Consider the following 12,551-nt stretch of genomic DNA (forward strand, 5'->3'; position numbering starts at 1 on the left):
TGGGATGCTGTCAGGTCCCATGGATGCTGTGTTTTTTGCTTTGGAGAGTGCTGTTTTCACATGGGTGTCTGTGATTTCAGGGGCAGCACAATCATCTGGTATGGATATGGGCCCTCTAGGTGGTGATGGTGGGGTAAAGTTTGCACTGAACCTATCTGCCAATATATTGATGATATCAGTTGGTTCCATGACTTTTGAACCATTATGCTGTAGCTCAGAGCAGATCTGAGTGTTGCAGTTTAGGTTCTTGACATAGCTAAAAAATGCCTTGTGGTTGTCTTTGGTGTCTGTTGTGATTTTTCTTTCAAAGTTCCCCTTAGAGGTTTTTATGAGGGTTCTTAGCTTTTTGCTAAGGTTGGTCAGGGATCCCTTCCATTCCTGGGTTTTTACTCTTTTTTGTAATAATTTATTCCTTCTATTGTAGAGTTTATTTATGGCTAGAGTCCACCAGACTGGTTTCCTCTTTTTGGAGGAATGGGTCTTGGTCTTGTTTGGGATAGTTCAGTCCATGCACTCATGTAAGTGCTTGTAGAGTGCTTTTGTGTAGGATACAGCAGATTCAATCATATTTACATTCTGCGTTGGAGTAAAAATTTGCCAGCTCTGTCTTGAGTAGTATAAAGTTTGCTTTGGAGAAGTTTTTTACTGTGGTTTCCTTAGGAGGGGGGCTGAGGGTGGTATGTGGATATCTAGAGTGATGCGTATATGGTCTGATCTGACCAATGAGGAATTTACCACAGGTTTGGAGCATTTATCCCCCATGTTGGTGATAACCAGGTCCAGTATATTGCTACCTCTCGTGGGGGTGCTAGTAAGCTGGTCCAGGGAATTTGAATTTATATATTCGAGGAAGCGCTAAACAAAGGTATTAGTGCTTCCATAGTTTTCCAGTTAATGTTTGGGTAATTGAAATCACCCAGTATAAGGGTGTTCGGTTGGACCTTCATGTTTTCCAGTATCTCGAGGAACAAGGAGTGGGTGTCTTGGGTCAGGGATGGTGAGCTGTAGCAAGCTACAATCTGAACTACAGTTTTGCCCATTGTAAGTTGCACTTGGATGATCTCCAAGGCATCATACTTTGCAACCATTCTGGAGGTGTGATTATCCTTGATGAATATGGATACGCCTCCTCCCTTTGTATTTTGGTCTGGGTTTTGTGGCCGAAATGTGTGATATGAGTTGTAGTCTGGTGTCGCTGGGGTGCTCTCTTGAGCCTTGAACCAGGTCTCCGTTACTGCACAAATATCGATGCTCTCCATATTGAGGAGTGCCTTGAGAGAGTGGATTTTGAGGTTTAAACTCTGAGCATTGAGCAGCATGACCCTCAGTATTTTTGCCACTGGTACATGTTATGGCGGTGGATTTGTCTTTTGAGCCTTGCCTAAAAAGGCACTATGGGGTGGCAAGAGTCTTTGACAGTATCCTGAATCCCAGGGGGTGACAGGTGCAAGCCATCTCTGACAAAGCATTGAGGCTTGTCAAGCATGTCATCCCAGGCAGACAGATACTGGATCCCCTTTGAATGACACCAGAAACTTAGCCAATTTTTGAAATTTAGCATTTTTTCCTTGTACTGAGGTATCATTCTTGGTGAGGGTAAGATACCGCTCAGGGCAAGGGTTGTACATGCCTTGGTTACATGATCAGCGAGCTCTTCTATGTCCCTTTTCATGTAGTCCAGGGAGGTACGTTTCAGGTCATTCACACCAACATGGACAATGACAGAGTCGTATTTGCACTTGTCATGGAGTGGCCTGAGTGTGTGGGTAATGTGGTGGATTCTGGCATCCGACAAGCAGCTGACAGTGATCTTCTCTTTGTTCAGCCTGGTGAGAGGGACATCTGTGTGCCTGACTATGGAGTCACCTATTACCAGTGTGTTAGGTATGGTGTTTTGCCTTAAGGGCTGTGGTTGTCTGGCACACTTATTTTGGATTTTATGAGTTGATTTCAGTGTATTAGTGGGTGTCTGCTTTAGAGGTCTCTGCTGTTTCTGCAGGTTTTTATTTAGGGCCTCCAAATATGTCTTTGTGTATCTATGTGTGGGGTTTGCAGTTGCATGTTTGGTGGATCAATGTGCAGTAAGTGGGGTGTTGCAGGTTGGTACCTTCTCCTCCTGACTGTCAAATCCAGTCATGGCTGGAGAGAGCTTTGCCTCAAGTTTGGCTATGTAAGTGCATCTCTTGCAGATTTTGGTGTCGTGTGGTAGCAGGAGAGGGTTGTCTGTGTACATAAGGCAGTTGTGACATTGCCTCAGGATGCCCATATTCATCAGGTTAACAAGAGAATACCCTGGGAGCTGTCTCATGGACATGCCTGAGAGAGTTTCAGAACTTATTTTTATTTACCTGGTGGGGAGAGTAGTTTGGCTGTTCCCTACAAACAACTGTAGGGGATCGAGTACTGTAGGTTGTTTGTGCTTCTATCTCTTTTTGGATCAAGTGCTAGTCCGAAAGCACTGATTTGAGTGCTAAATCTGGGACAACTGGCTAGTGCTAAGGGAAAATCTGAAGAGCAGACTCAGTGGAGCCGGGAATAGTTTAACCCTAGCTAACCGCCGCTGCGCTATGTGCAAAACCGTGCAAATGCAGTTCTTATACCAGAAAGATTAAAGAGATTGAAATTAGCCCAAAATGGCCAATAAAACCACACTTTCTGAGAAGAAATCACTCCTCCAAGGACAGGTAGGCTGTTCAGAGCTCCCCACTCTCACTGGTGAACAAAGAAATGTCCTTTTTGCTCAAGTAAGGTCTGGCCAACACAGAAGTTTAAACACAGTCCAGGTATCAGCAAGTATCTGAAACTGGACTTTTCTAGCTTAGTAAGGCAGGAAAATAGCAAGTTTTTTTTTTGTTTTATTGTTTTTTTTTCAGTAAAACAGTGGAAAAAAATGAAAAAAACACTTTTAAAGAACAGTAATGGCTGTCACACGTGTGTGGGAAGCCAGTAACAATAAAAAAATAAAATTTACAACAAAAAACGACCAATCATAAGACTAATCATATCTGATTTCCACCTGGGAAATCAACTAGCAATCATCTACCTCCCTTCTCGACGAAGAAAGGCAAGTGTGAGCAAGCTCTTTCACTTCTTTCCTTCCCTGCCTGATTTCTCCAATGCAGAAGCCACTAGAAGAACTGTGAGTCACAGTCATGGCACCATCCCACTGTCCAGTTGAGAGATGATACCACAAATCATTCTGCAGTAGAAAGCCATAAGCCATTTCTATACCCAGTAAACTCATGGTCCTTATGGCGAACTGCAATGACCCATCCAAAACCCAGGCAAATGCAAAGATTTGATTGAGGGCTTTACAGCCAGGGATGAAATTTCACTACTCTAACAGAGACTCAACCATTGTACAGAGTCTCCTTGCCATGTTTGGCATATCATTTTCTTGAGAAGATGTGGACTGCAATCCCTATATAAACGAAACATGCCTACCATTCCTACCTATCAGACTCTCTTAAAATAGCCATAAACACCACAGTTTGTTAAGCCCTATATGGTACCTATATCTTCTGCACAACACTGAAATTTTGTTAATCATGTAATTCCGAAAATAGCCATAAATCAGAGCTGTGGTGGTAGTGGAACATACCCATGTAATACAAAAAAAAAAACAAAGATATAGTGATGTGAAAGCGTAGCTTCTCTGCAGGAATTGGTCAAATCTCAAGTCTGGGAAGAACTCTTCCTGCATATCATTGCAGGTCAGGGGATGGGAAATCTGAGTAAAAACTGTTCAATACCTCACCAGTGAGGTAACAGAAAGGAGTTGTGGCTAGAAAATGGTCAGAGGTTCCTCAGTGAGTTGCTATGAATGTCATTTGGGGCAGCCAAAAAAAATTAAAAGATTTAAATTGTTGTATGCATATTCACTAATTCATCCCTAATATTACTGTCCTATTGCTCTGAAAAAGTAGATAAGGTCAAAAGGTGGGCACTGTCAACGTATAAATGGCCAGATGTACAGTTGCCTTGTATTTATATAATTCTATGAGTCTATAATTTTACTTTCTTTGGGTTAAGACACTATCTGTAAATATCCTGAGGGTTTTGTCTCATACTCCAACTGTTTGGAGCAGTTTCTAGTTATCTTTACTACCTTTCGCCATCTCTTTTTGTTGGTTTTCCTTCACCCCTCTCTATCCCATGATCTGTTTGCGATTTTGATGGTTACTTACTCTCCCCTTCCCCCAGAGTCCTCATATATCACTTTACATCTGTGATTTTTCATGGCATCCAATTTCTTCCATAGCTTTTTTCTATGTTTCTCTGTGCTGCTTTTTCCTTTCTTTGTTTTTTTTTTGTTTCCCTTTTGCATACTATACTCTGTAAGCATCCCTAAGGGTCACGTAGTTCCTCCATTTCTTTTTTGGCAGATTTTATTGCTGTGTTGGTTCCTTAAGTGCCTTTGCTGCTTTCATCTGTCCATGTTTTTAACTAAACCTTGTTCCTCTATTATGGGAGGTTTTCACAGAATTCTCATGCTTTTGCCTGTCCTAACTCATCATCACTCTCCAACTACTAATGCTTTTCCCTTCTATTTCTCTCCCTATATCATACATTCCCAATTTTCATTGCAATCTCACATTTTTATGTATATCTCCTACCACTCTGATTTCTGCATCTCTCCTGTTTTTGCCTCTTTCCTTTCTAACACTTCTATCCATCTCATGGCATTGCATGTTAGTGTATGACTCAGGATTTTGACCTTCGCCATCCTCTTGCCTTTCTATTCAGAATCATTCTTCTTTTGCTATAAGTCTTCCTTTCCATTTCCCATTCATTCTTCTAATTCCTTTTATATACTCTGCACCTTTTTTCTCTCCTTGATCTGCTGATAGATTGCTTAGCATTTGCAGGATTATTGGCAGTGCCATCACTCTTAAGTGCTTTAATTCTATATAATTATGTGATAGTTTTTCCTGTCCCTTATATACAGTGCCTCCAGCACTTTTTTCTTGTCTTGATCGGATTCATTTCAATCATACTTTGCACCCACCATCATGCCAATATATAAGCTGAGGCATTTAATGTATTGGACTTCATTTATTCCCCCCACACCCTTTTTCCATCTTTCTGCCTTATGTAGTAAGGGTAGTTTCCTTCTTATAATATCTCAACACCAATTCTACATTGAAAAAGCCAAAAAATTGAAGACTCCTTCCAAGGACCCTTCATATATCCTCAAAAAGCAGCATTCATACATCTGCATTAAGTAAGAACTGCAACTGTATACTTCTTTCTACATTCAGTATGAGAATCTGTTTCCTAACTTCAGCTGTTATTTTCTCACCCACCATTGTGAATAGCTCTGGAAAAAGCAGACATACCTACTTTGTTTGTTTATTAATTTTAACACAGATGACTAAAGTTCTGAGCTGTTGATAAACTGTTTCTTCTTGTTCAGAAGGTAGTGGGTTTGATTCCTTGCACTTTCATTTGCCTATCATAACTTTGAGCAAGTTAATCAACTAGGTAGTCCTCCTACATTGCCTATGAAAAAGGACAACTGTGTCCATTGGGATTACCTGGTCCAAAAATAGGTAAAATTTAAATAAATTCAGATACCTGTCCAATTGCCAGTATCTGTATCATTCACTAGTCCAAGATTCTCCAAACACATTTTATTAAGCTGTCCCCCACTGCTAACCTAGCCAGTATCCATTAGCATGCTACCATAGGCACAAAGTGTTAGGCACACAATTGAGAGTTCTGCAGTTGTGTTCCTTACCAAAATGTGCAGAAAGGCTGCGGATTGGCTCCTGTCTTGTATGTTGTCAATCACACAGTAAGCTGAAGACCTTGTTTTGGCACTTTTCTTGAAAGCTGGGGAAAGGCCATGGATTTGGTGGAGCATAATTGACTGATAGGAGGAAGAGCACAATTCACAATCTCACATGTTAGGCAGAGGGCATCAGATAAGTCTGGTATGGGTCTTCAAGGACCTCTCAGAAGAAGTTTCATTCATGAGTTTCAAAGGGTTTATTGCAGATCAAAAAAGATAACCCCATCATTCCCTCGTTTTCCTTTTCTTTTATTGTTTGAACTCTAGCACTTTTTTCATGGGTCCTTTTGTTTCTAACAAATTTGCTTTTTCCTTCCAGAATATCCTTTGCTAGCATGTCATCTAGCCTACTTTAATTACAATCATTATTCTGGCATTTATTACTGTAACTGCTCTGTAGTTTCCAGCCTCATTTGGGTCTCCTCCTTCTTTCAAGATCAAGACCACCATTATTGGTTCATAGGTCCACATGTTAATACTAGCTCTTGATTCAGAGGAATGAGAGTAGTCATGCCAGAATATCACAAACTGTATGTACTCATTGATACGACAAATTTACACCCAGTTTTGGCCCCTTTCAATGAGGGTTTGAAGTGTCAAGCTTGGGGTGTATTTAAGACTGCACATCTGTTCATCTAGTTTATGCTTAAAGATGGTCACGGAGCTATTTTACTTTATATCTAAAGGACATCTAGTCCATAAAAAGAATAATATATCTATATTGCCCATGGATCCTATATTATGTTTCAATGGAAGTTATGCTCTCTTCAACAGGCATTTAAGGTGTTATTAGTTTTGCAGATGTGCAGGAGGTCACTTAGGACTGGATCCTTTGAGGGTCTATAGGAAACAGAAAGAGAGAGACAGCACATTAAGACGGTTTGTGAAGCTCAATGAAGATATATCCTTGATTATTTTATTGAAAAAATACTGTGGTCTTTCAGAATGGGTTACATGCTTAGACAAGTACATATCAACGAGACCATTATGCTTCACTATAGGCCTAACGAGAGGAGAAGAGAGGCATGGTAACTTCCTTTGATCTGTAAGAAATATCCTTGGTGATTAGTCTAAGTAGGTAAAATGATTTCCTAATAAGAGTGGCCACATAGTGAATAAAATATACTTTAGTGTCAGGACTTCTGATATAGTGACATGCTGAAGAGAAGTGCACTGCTCTCAACAGGTTCAGACAAAAGAGAGTAATGGGAGTCTCTTCTATTACATGATTATTATGCAGCAAAATGGAGAAAGTCTCTGTTTGTCTCCCAAGCAAAAGAGACAGTCCAAGCTGGAGAGGAAAACATTGAACACGGTGTAATGCCCTTGCCTGAGCCCACCACTCAATCCTCACCACTAACACCAGTGAGGGGCATCTCATATAGGAGGGAAGGATAACACATACACACAGTAAAGTGCAATTTCCCTTAAGATCACACAGAGATCACAGTCAGTCCAGGGCTGGTTGCTCCCTTGCTCTCCAGGTCCCCAATAAGACTCCCCACTGGCACAGCTATAGGGTCCAGATCTCAGCCTAGTGGGCAAGTTAAAACCTCCAGTACCCTCTCTGTCCAACCAGTGCTTTGTGTCCCTGCCCAAGTAGCTGATACACACATACTTTGAGATGAGTTTATACAACCACACAGACACTCCTGGGAAAGGCTGGCACAGGTGCTCCAGCTGTGCCCCTTTTACACAGACTATATGGTAATATCACTTGCCACCACCCACTAATATTTATCAGCTACTAAAAGGCCCTTATGAAAGGGTGTCCAATTATACTGTGCAATCTTATTATCCAAATGGTAAGTGTGACTGAACAGCAAGGCTTATTTGGAGTGACTTGGACAGCAATCACTATAAATATGCAATGTACTTTAGAGCTTAAATTATCTCTACACAAAACAGCCACAGTTGAAAGGTTTAAAATATTTAATAATAAATATTAAAAACACAAGACAATGCTTCTTATTACACAGTTCTATTCAAGAGTTCAGAGATCACAGAGAAATACTTAAAATAATTCAGTAGTACAGTTCTGACACCACAGAAAAAAAACTTAGTCTAATCTTTCTAGTTTCTAGCTATTTCTAAGAGAAAACATAAGTCTAAGATAAACTTACTTATAGAGCCACACAGTGCTGAGTTCGATGGCCAAGACAAAAATGTTTAAAGCTCTCTAATTCTCTCTGTTTTTAAAATCACATTCCTGGTTCCCATTACATCATTCTTCACACTTCCCTGGGTTCCCAGGCTAACAGAATCTACATTTACATTTTGAACACCTCCTTGTGTTTTCTTGCAGCTGGTCAGGAAGCAGAGCAATAAAAATACATTTGCATGTTTAAATCTAACAATTTAACTCTTGGTTAAAATAATATAAAGAATGTCTTCATCTAGACGGGCTGGAGCCGACTTTAGAACAAAGGGTCACAACATGCTTTTACTTGGTCAGTAGAGAGCACTTTTGTGACATTTTTTTGCAGTTCCACATCTAACAGCAGTTTTTCCATTTAAGACAACAAGCCTGTGCCTTACATTTATATTTACAAATGATAGAATTATCTATAAAATTCTATCTGGCTAGACTGGCAGCCTTCACATCCAGTTTCAACAACTGGTGAAGAGGAATCATAGTCTCATCCAGTTGGGTGTATGAAGGAATATACTAACAAACAGCTGATGGGTTGGGAGGGTGGCCTAATGGTTAAAGTGTTTGCCTTACAAACACAAGGTGCAGGGCTTTCAGCAAGAGAAGGGATAATGGCTAAAACTTAAAATGGCGCAAGGGCAGTTAGCCTAGTAGTTATCTATGAATCTATAACAATAAAATATGTGCTGTGCAAATTAAGGAAAATGAACTCTACAACACAAGTGTTTGTTAAGGACAAAAAGCACATCATGTTACACAGTTCAGCAGAGCAGAATAATTTCCTTTGTTGTAAGAACAGTGCATGAATACCCATACAGCTGTCTAAATCCTTTTGTTTTTTTATTTGGCTTTCCCTAATGACATCCATAACAGCTCACAGAGGAAATACTAACTACTTTCTAGCCACAACTTCTTTCTGCTCCCTCACTACTGAGGTATTGAACAGTCTTTACTCAGACTTCACATCCTTGACCTGTAAGACTAAGCAATCAAGGTCTTGTCTACCTCAAACACAAGAAACTTAATTCTTTTATATTGTAAATGTTTCTAAGCAGAATATTTTGTATCCAATGAAGTATAATCACTGGCCAGTTAAAACTAAACACATTTGTACTATTCTGCTTACTAAGAATCTGGAGACCCCTTATCTGTGCCTTTCCATATTAGGCAAAAGTTTCAATCTTCCATGTAGGAACTTTTTACAGTGGCAATATTTATGCTGGCAATATCCATATTGGCAGGAAAAGAAAACTAAAGGCAGGCACAGCCTGTCAATATTCATTTTGAAACAAGATGGATTCCAGAAAAGTGAAAATATGATGTATACACTAAAACATTTCTCAGCTTAAACTTTTCCCTTCACTCTCTCCCATTTCATCCTATGAAGCACCACTCAAGTCATATATATTTTTATGACTGTATGATGATAGCAGTTTTTCAAATGAATAGACACTTTTTCACATTCTATCAAACATTCATCACATGTTGTTTACTTGTGTCCTTGGCATTCACAATATTTATACTGACATTATTTTGCAATATATATTATTGATTCATATTTTATTTATTATTTAGTAATTTTAGGTCTAGATACACTAACTTTTAGACCTGTTTTATTTAATGACAGTATTAAACCTATACTGAGTAGCCTAAATTTATGTTATATTATATGTTACATGTCATATTTTATATGTCTATATTATTATTTTTATTATTTAGGAGATATGATTAATATTATATTATTTTTCTTGGGTAGCTGTTCTAGTTATTTAGATGCTTAGGACAGTATGCATTAATTTCATTATATTTATTATAATCGTTATAATCATCACATTAGTTATTTTACTTGAAAGCAGGCATGATACAATGTATGTATAGGTAATTTTTGATCAGGAAGCGTCGTGCTTCCATTATTAGTATTTATGCTGTAGGTTGAACATCGTTTATTTTTATGTTATTATATATTTTACATATTTATCCACTTTATACAGTTTAATAATCAAAATATTGGGCTTTTTTCTTTCAGTTTCAAAGCCTGCTATTATTACAGTCTTGGTGTATGAATTTTTTATTATATTAATAGAGAATTGCAAATGCACCTTAGTTAGCTGTGATCTGTACCTTTAAGGAGCTAAAGGGAGAACAAGGGGCGTGGTTAATTGTTTCAATGCTGGTATTTAAACTCACCTGTAATGGTGTGAATGTTTTGCTTGTCTGAATAAGTTAGTGCAAGGTACTAATGAAAAGCTTTTACAGTGGCTTAATAAAATTTGTTGTTTTTCATGTTTTTTACGTTTTGGACTGGCCTGAGTCGAGTTCTTGGCTTTTGAATTAGCCGTGGTTTTCACTAATTTGTTTTTCCGGTCTTGAAAGTTTATTTTTCTGAGGTATTGAACAGTCTTTACTCAGACTTCACATCCTTGACCTGTGAGACTAAGCAATCAAGGTCTTGTCTACCTCAAACACAATAAACTTAATTCTTTTATATTGTAAATGTTTCTAAGCAGAATAGTTTGTATCCAATGAAGTATAATCACTGGCCAGTTAAAACTAAATGCATTTGTACTATTCTGCTTACTAAGAATCTGGCGACCCCTTATCTGTGCATTTCCATATTAGGCAAAAGTTCCAATCTTCCATGTAGGAACTTTTTACAGTGGCAATATTTATGCTGGCAATACCTATATTACAGGAAAAGAAAACTAAAGGCAAGCACAGCCTGTCAATATTCATTTTGAAACAAGATGGATTCCAGAAAAGTGAAAATATGATGTATACACTAAAACATTTCTCAGCTTAAACTTCTCCCTTCACTCTCTCCCATTTCATCCTATGAAGCACCACTCAAGTCATATATATCTTCATGACTGTATGATGATAGCAGTTTTTCAAATGAATAGACACTTTTCCACATTCTATCAGACATTCATCACATGTTGTTTACTTGTGTCCTTGGCATTCACAATATTTATACTGACACTTTGCAAGAATGGTTTTGTGAGAAGTAAACATGTCTATGCTTAGATGTAAAAAAAGAGACAGCTCAAATATTTCAATTTAAATCCCTGTTTCAATTTGTTGTAAATCTGACCAAAAGTTATTAATACACTTTCTTCACTGTCATTGTCTTCATTACGATTTTCTGCAAGTGTGGTCAGTGGCAATGTTTCTACTCTATTTTTAACATGCACATTTTATAATTTGATACTTTTTTAGATTGAGAAACTTTACAATTGACATTTTGCACATGAATGAAATGATACCTAAAAGGATAACGGATATTGCTGTTAACATAAAGAACTCCAAAATGCTTCCTGTCCACCCAGAAAGCAATTAACCATGCCCATTGAGAGCTGTTGGCTTCTTTTGCATGAGACAGCTCCACAGCCTTCTGTAAAATTCCTAGATGATTGTGAATGTCAGTCTCATTATCAGGAGTAAACAAGGCATTTTGTTTTGATGAGTGCACATGTACCACTCAGAAGCAAGGGAGAAATCAAGTGCCATTCTGTTCTGCAGCACCACACTGAGCATAGCAGTCATTTCAATTATAATCTGAGTTACTGATTCTAAAGTAGCATTGCTTAATATTTCTAATAGCTTATACAAATTTGTTAAGTACCAAATTGACTTTTTTGTCCCATGAGTGGGCAGTATTCCTGCTCCTGAAAGAGTACCATAACATAAATCCATGTGTGCTTTCTTTTCTATGGGGTGATGGAAAATCCAAGAAGCGTCTATTTTCATGACTGGATTTTTTTGAAATCTTTTCCCTCCCTCTTTTGGCAAACATTACAAATTTTCATACTAGGTAAAGTATGTGTATTTTCAAACAGCTGTTATAACATACATTTTCTTGGTAAAAATGGGTTAATTTGATCACCACTCATGCAATGCTGCCATACCAAACCCTCCTGTGTCCCATTTTTAATATAATGGGTATGTTCCTTCACAGTTACTGTCAGTTGAAGCAGAACCAGTATAAAGGGGGTAGTGTTATACAAAGAATTATGTTTAGCTTTCCAATTTGTTATTAAAAAGATTGCAGGAAATGCTGCTCGAATTTCTGCCTCATATGCTGGTATTAGAAATAAAGGAATGCCCCACATCTTTGTATATGTATGCAATGCAGCAGCAAAAGTATTCGACTAAGGATGCCAGGCAAGTCTTTTCTGCTCAGTCTTAAGAAATGTCTATCTCTGATTTTAGTCAAATGCTTCTCTCTGATAAAAATATGTTCAGTACTTCCAGTCTTGTGGATAACTGCGGTGGTGGTGCTGTGGTAGTGTTGTTGCCTCATAGCAAGACGTTGTCCCGTTCGATTTTCAGCTAGAGCGTCTTCTGTGTGGAGGCATACATGAATGGGGCGTGCCTTCATTGAAGGTTGTGCATCAGGGCTGGTAACCCGGTACGTAAAAATCCACTACCAATCATTAGCGGACCGGAGTTAAGCTGTGGTGACCCCTAACCCGGAAAAGCCAAAAGACACAGACAAACTTCCAGTCCTGTGGGTCTTGATGAAAAGAGAAAATGCAGCAAAATTATGATAAACACCAAAATAGTAGTTCTAATAATAAGTGCATAAACATATCAAGCAGGCAGGAG

Source organism: Protopterus annectens, chromosome 3.part1 (assembly GCF_019279795.1).
Source record: "Protopterus annectens isolate FY-2018-M chromosome 3.part1, PAN1.0, whole genome shotgun sequence".
NCBI lineage: Eukaryota > Metazoa > Chordata > Ceratodontiformes > Protopteridae > Protopterus > Protopterus annectens.